The sequence below is a fragment of the Macadamia integrifolia genome, chromosome 9, assembly GCF_013358625.1.
Source record: "Macadamia integrifolia cultivar HAES 741 chromosome 9, SCU_Mint_v3, whole genome shotgun sequence".
Lineage (NCBI taxonomy): Eukaryota > Viridiplantae > Streptophyta > Magnoliopsida > Proteales > Proteaceae > Macadamia > Macadamia integrifolia.
Window position 1 is genome coordinate 15,596,576 of NC_056565.1, and position 7,375 is coordinate 15,603,950.

The 7,375-nt window shown below is 36.0% G+C and overlaps 1 pseudogene; it reads right to left on the reverse strand.

Annotated features, from left to right (window-relative positions):
• Positions 1–3,556: 3,556 nt before the first annotated feature.
• LOC122089555 lies at positions 3,557–6,843 on the reverse strand (annotated as a pseudogene).
• Between the last annotated feature and the right edge of the window lie 532 nt (positions 6,844–7,375).

The window sequence follows — 7,375 nt, forward strand, 5'->3', positions numbered from 1 at the left end:
CAGATCTGATACAAACTGAATCAACATGGCATTCTTCCCCAATTTTCACAGTGAATGATATAACATGAGATGCCCAACCGAGGCTGAGATATAGGTTTTCATAACAGTGCTGATTTTAATTTGACTTAATACTCTGTTAATGGCAATGCCGAAGGTAGAATAGTATTTCAACACTAAAATCAGGGATTTAATTTTTTCTGATTGAGATTGAACTTCTTCTCTGTTGATTGTAATGCCGAAGGTGGATTAGGGATTCAATGGTTCTTTGTAAATATATTTTTTCTCCTAAATTAATAAAATATACTTGCTGACTCTTACCAAAAAAAAATACTATAACCAGGTTGTTTGACACTCTAAAAATTTAAAAATAAATTAACACTTTAGAGTTTAGACTATACATGACAGAACCTTTTAAGTAATGGGACTTGGGAGGGTAGCCAGTGTCTTAAAAGAGTGAACTCCAGCTGGCTGATATACTTTCGAGAGAATTACTTATATCTGCGCTATAAGAAAAAGATTTACAAAACTGATAGTAATAAATTATGTGTGACCATTGTAACACCAGCACTCCCTCCTCCCCTGCAACCCGGCAATTCCACCCTCTTCCTTGCAAACTCAGCTCCCCCAACCTTTCCCACTCTTTCCCCCGACCCTCTCTCTCCTCACAACAGGTTTTTGTTAAAGTTTCTTACGCTACCCTCTTCCCCCACCCCACTAGAAAAGTCGCATTTTCCGTTATGGGATGTGGTTATTTTTTTAGCATTCACAACTAAAAAGCTTATGATTCTTCAATTCCAGCAGGTAAGGGATTCTTTTTTTTTTTTTTTTTTTTTTTTTTTTTTTCCTATCTCACGATGCCTTGGAATAAAAAGGAAGTGAGGTTCTTATACCTATAAACTATTTTTTGGCTGATCGTTTTGTACAGTTGCTTACAGAGTTTGTCCAAAAATTGGAAACAACAATAATTTGGGAATGAATACGTCCGAAATTAAATGGACTAAATGGAAATATTATTTTTTTAAAATCCAACACAATAAAACATGTATAACTATAATACAATATATGTTTAATATGTATTTAATACTCCTCTAGAATCAATAATCGGGGTATATACAATGCATGTGAGCTTTAAAAATAAAGCCAAATGATTTAAAAGAACCTGTATGGTCAAAAGAGCACTCTTATGATCATTAAAACCAATCCTAAGGTCATATAATATTGCATATGGGTCCAAGTGCCATGCAACCAGCAGATATATTTTTCCTTTATATTAATGACAAAATGAACTAAATAAAGAAATTAAACACAACATATACTTACTCCCATCACCAAATCATCTGCTTGCGCTCGAATCATAAAAGGGTATTTTGAAAATTACCATAACCTATGACGGTATTTGTGAACCTTAGAGGGGAAATGAATTATTCTATTTTTTGGCTTCTAACAGGGGGTTGCAGCTACTTGGCTGTGGCTGCAACCTGGGTAGCAGCCAAGTTTTTTTCCTACATTCCACCCTCACAAGGCCTGCAAATTACAGTTATCAAACCACATTGACTAGGATTGAGAAGCTCACACAGAATATATTCCAATGAAGATTAACCCCCATAAAAATTACAAGGGAGAAGGTTTCATACACATGCAAGTGTAGTTTTGCATCATTAATTAGAAAGGTAGGGTAACAAATCATCCAATAACAGGGATGGTGTATGACCCTCATAGGTGGGATATGAGAGAATATGTGCAAGAATCTTCGCACTAGCATCCTATACTTTCTTTTTTCAAATAAAAAAGTAAGAAAAAATGCTACCCAGTATTAATGTGTATCTATGTCAAGACATAACGGCGGCAAAATGTCCGCACACCTTTCCATCGGCCACATCTGTTAAAGTATACTTGTGCCTACAGATAGCATTCTCTTACCCATAAAAATGAAGAAAAAATTTAAAATTATTATCATGTACCTATAAAAAATGAATTATCTAGATATATGTTTACTTAGATATACATGTGAGGATCCTGTAGCTATCCCATCAGTAAGGCTCGTGAGTCGTGAGTCTCCGTCTCGTGACTATGGATACCCCCTTGTGCTCCCTTCGCTTTTCTCTTTTATTGGTATTTGCTTTTTATTCTTTTTTTTTTTTTAAATAACTATTACGCAGATTTTTTTTTTTTTTTTGAACAGCTGGAATTAAGATTAAACTTGCAAAAACTTAAAAAGAACTTTAGAATGATAACTTTGAAAGCGGTGAGAATTCTGGGCATAATCCATGGTGTCTAATTACCAAACTGGCAAGTTAGCGCCATTGGGAAACCTTTGATTACGGTATCAGGTAGTCAACTAATCATAGGAAAACCTTTGATTGTGAGTTAGTAGTCAATTAAGGCACCGTTTGATAAAATTTTGTTTTTGTTATTTCTATGTTTTCTTGTTCCTAGAAATAGAGAAAGGGCTTAAAAAGTGTTTGATAAAGTTGTTCCGTTTCAACCATTTCTAGAAACATAAATCAAAATTTATACCTATTTACAATTCTAGAAACGACTTTGAGGAAACAAATCCTCATATCTAGAAACGAATTTGAGAGAAAAAAAAAATATTGTTGTGCCCAATAAATCTCTCAACTATTTAAACCTAGAAAGAAGCAACTAAACCCTCTCTCTCTTTTATGCATCCGGTAATACTATTGGGTTTTTTAGTGGCATTATGTCTGTAAAAAACATTTCGAGAAATAAGTTTATCAAACACAAAAAAAATTAATTTTTGCTTCTAGAGACATGAAAATCGGTTTCTGCAGTTCTAGTCATAGATGACGCTTCCACGCTCCCTTTTTTTCTATTAAAAATGATTAATGTAAAAAGCATGATGGTTTTTGTACTAGCATAGAAACCAATGGAAGCATCAACATCGATAAGATTTTTGTCTTTCATCTGAGATAGGACGGCCATTTAACCCTTTGATAGTTTGATGTGTCTTGGCTCAAGAGACATGCTGTCTTATACAATTTTTTTCTCATAATAATAATAAAATAATCCACATACGAAAGCCTCTCTTGTGAATTGTGATACGATTTTATATGATAAAAAAAATTATGATACTATAAGTCATGTTCAAATTATTTTTTGAAAATCTCTCTATACTTTTAATTTAAAGAATTTTAAAGATAAGACAATTTTTATTTTTTTTTGTTAAATAAATAAGACAAAAGTCAATTAAATAAAGATGTCAAGTTTCAAATACACCCATAGATCGAGCAAGGTGTCTTTCAAAAAAAAAAAAAAAAAAAAAAAAAACGAGGTGTCATTTATACAATCTGAATTAGATTGAAGTTTTCTAGTCCAGTAACAAACATAGCACAAAGGAATTTTATAGGAACTACCAATATAAGCATACTTTCTGGAAAATGAAAGACATTACACCAAAACACAAAACACAAAATACAGGTGAGGTCCAAATCTTTTTCCAATCACCCTACTGTCCTTGACTCACCAATCACTAGATCCACCCTAACAGATTAATCATTTGCCTCTTCTTCTTCTTGTTTTGGTTCTCAATAATTAATTATCTACAACCTCTAGCACCAAATCCCAGCTTTCCTCGTGCAACATTATAAACCACCTCAAATGTCTTTTGTTGCATATTTCCAAGGATTCCCAAATCAGTATCAGCTCTATTTCCAGAAAAAGCCAAGCAATGTTGAGTTGAACTCACTAGAAACAGAATCCCAGATGGATCAACATTCAAGTCAGTACCTCCCCAAAAATGCAACACAATGGTTGGTAACACTACTTTTTTAAATCCAGAAAGGTTATAGCATGTATCAAGAAATGAAACAGATCCAGCTCTGGGATACTTGGACATTGCTTTACGAAATGCTGACCGAAGAGCTGAATAGGCTGTTGGTGCCAACTGAGTGATTGTAGTTCCAGAATCTATAATGGTTCCTGAAGTTCTAAAAGCTGATGGTGAGATACCCAACTTTTTCCCTCCAACACTAATACCAGTCATACTTAAGAAATAGAATGATGGAAGACCTCTGGAACTTAGTAAAGGAGTGTATTGAATCTTAGAAGTGGTGCCGGCTTTGCTTCCAAATGCAAGATAACCAGTGAAGCCAGTTGATGATGGAAGACAATAGGAGAAAATCTCTCCATATTTTTTACCAGTCTGTGATACAGTAGAGATCTTGTTCCGGCCAAGGCCTAGTAATCCATCTGCGGAACCAAAGGTGCCTCGATCGTTTAAGCCGCACCCGAATTCGAACTTGGGAAAGACATCAGAACGAGATAGTGTTAGTGTATCTCTTGCAAAGTATCCTTTTGAGTGTGAACCATCACCGTATCCAATTTGGTAAATGCATTTTTTGGTGCAGGCTTGTGAGTTGCCTGTGGCTGATTGTAGTTGCTTGCAGGCGTGAGAACCACATCGGATGTTGTAATAGGTAGAGGATCTAGAAGGGTTGAAGATGGGATCTTGCTGACGATAACATTGGCCAGCTGCGCATGGTTTGCATTGGATCCAAGTGAGATCACTTCCAGTGTCGAAAATTACTGTAAATTCTTGCTTTGGGGTGCCAAATCCAATCGTTACTACGAATGGTGACTACAGAATCTTGGAGTACTGTAGCTTGGTTGTTGGAGATTTTTGAGTTGAGGTACTTGACTCGAATTTCGTCATCAAGGAGAATCTGATGAGGGCTAGGAATTGTTGTATTCCCTTTCTTCAGTGGTGAGCAAGGCCCATATTTGTGAGCTACTTGCAGTAGCTTGCTCGCACCTGAAAGCATGGAAGGTGGTAATTGTTAATGTAACAATCTTAAACATAGTTTTTAAAATTGGATCGGATAGGTCGGGATCACCTAGATCAAGATCAGTTTCGACCAAGACCGATCCCCCATCTCTGTTTCTGACCAATCCTATGTCAATCAATTGGTAAGGTATAAAGGTAAAATGGTCTAAAATACCAATTTATTTATATAAAAGAAAAAGGGTATCCACTCAATCCAGTCTGTGAGCATTTTCACCTTTCATGGGGTGGCGCGATCATTTCGCCCCCTCTGTGTCTAGGTGCAGCCCTTACACTCTCCAACAGAGTCTTTTTCCTAGAAAAGAATGCTATCAAGCTGGGTAGGATACTATAGGGGCATATATGTCTTTTTTTAGGAGGGAGTAGGGATAGAGAGAGAGATGCACTAGGTTCAGTCCTAGTGACAGCTTTATTAGTAAGATCTAGGATTTTTCCTCTTCCAACTGGTCTCGAAATAGGTGTTTTGGCAAAGAACAAGAAGAGGAAGAAAGAATTTTCCTAATAGTAATAAAAGGTGCCTCCCTACTAGTCATGGAGGTAGAAAATTGGAATCAAATTAATAGTTTTGACCTAAGAAAACAAGTTCATATGACTTATTTAGGATTCATTGAAGGATGAAATGGCTAGGCGCACCACCAAGGTGCTCAGCATCTTCTCCTCTCCCTCTTCACAAAAGACTATTTTGTCTTTCTGTGTCCAGCCGATGGATGTATTGCCACTAACTTATCGAAAGCTTCCCAACCTTTTCTCACATATTAAACTATCAGGTTTTTTTTTTATGAAAAGAATCAATTTTATTACCCAAAAAGAAGAAAAAGAAAGGAGAAGAAGAAAAGAATGGTAAGCTACTAATTAAATATATATATATATATATATAATTTGTACCTGCCTAACAATCCCTTTACTTCTAACCAATTTATAATACGAGTCATTAGATGAAAGTCGATTGACTTTGAACCACTTACCTGGCCAATCTTCATGTACGTGAATATACGTGAACATCCCTGATCCGTGGATATGACATCTATCAAATGAGAAGAGAGAAATAAATGCCATATCCGTGGACCAGGGACGTTCATATACATTCACGTACGTGAAGATTCACCGGACTAGCCATATTGTGGGAGACTTATTCATGCATGCACTGTTAAAAGTTCTAATGGTTTATTTCTTTATGTGATTAATTCTTTATAGATTGAAATTTGAATGTCACTAGATATCATCTGAACAATTTGTCTAAAAAAACTTTCAATAGAAATTCAAAAATGGGAAGATGCTTTCCTGTCCAGGAATGTAGTTCTCACACTTACTCAAGACCCAATTAGAATCCTTCATTCGGTTCAATCCAAAGGGATTAGACAGGTCACTTTACAGAGGTGAAGAGAGAAACAGACACAAGAGTAGATGCTGACATACGAACTACATTCCTAAATAGAAAACATTTTCCCTGAAAAGGTATAAAGGATGAAGAGCAAAAAAGAAGAAAGTGTGATAAAACTCAATCAGTATCAAGATTCCCAAGAGGATTTTTTTTTTTTCATCAATTGATGTAACTTTGAGCTAAAATGTGTTCAACAAACAATTTTCCAAATGAAATAATTTCCTAGCTCAAACCAAGTCAGGATCAGCCCCCAACCTCATCGCTCAAGCGGTATTTGAATTATGATTCGAAGCAATTAATACATCATTGACTCGTGGTCTGATACCTCATCAATGATAGAATCTCATTTGAGGAGTTCATCACTTGGAAAGTGTATCCAGACTCAAAAACATTATATGGTACGCACCACCCAACTTCTAAAGAGAAATGATTTTCAGTTATACTTGTATACTATCATGAAACGAAGATTACCTTTCGTTGGTGTAGAGCAAACTTTTGCCGGCATCAACGAACTAACGGTAATAACATGACTTTGGTAATTAACATTCTCCATTAGTTCCTTGAAGCCATTGGCCTCGACCTCCTTTGAACAACCAAATACGAACAAAAGAAGAACAGAACAGAAAAGAAAGCAAAGGAAAGAGGAATAGTTAGTGGCCATGGAAACGTACTGAGTGCTCTAATCAATTTCCTTTTCCCTTCCCTTTGCTATTGAGGCCAAGCCAACCTTCCTATGAAGGCATATATACACGAGAGAGAGAGAGAGAGAGAGAGAGGAGGGTCAACATCTTGCCATTAGAGAGAGGAGTGTCAACATCTTTTGTCATTTTGAGGAAAATGGAAAACAACTTGCATGTCTCTCATTCTTTCAACCCTCCACGAAGACTTTTTGATCGGTTTAGTATTCCCTCAGCTGTTAACGTGGAGTCCTCAACATAATAAAGAAACAAGAAAGACAATTAATTCAACTTAAAGTAACCAATCGAGCCCTTGAAGGGAGTTTGGGTGGTTATCTCAAACCCTATAATTTGCTTCAATGCATATCCCATGTTAAGAACAAACCGGCACGTCCTGTTCATCGAATAAAGAAACTCTTTTTGGAGTTCAGTGAGGTCCTATAGATATTGTAATCACAATCAGAAGGATGCCCGTGTTATAGCAGTAAGGTTTAAATATTGGTATTGAGTTTCATA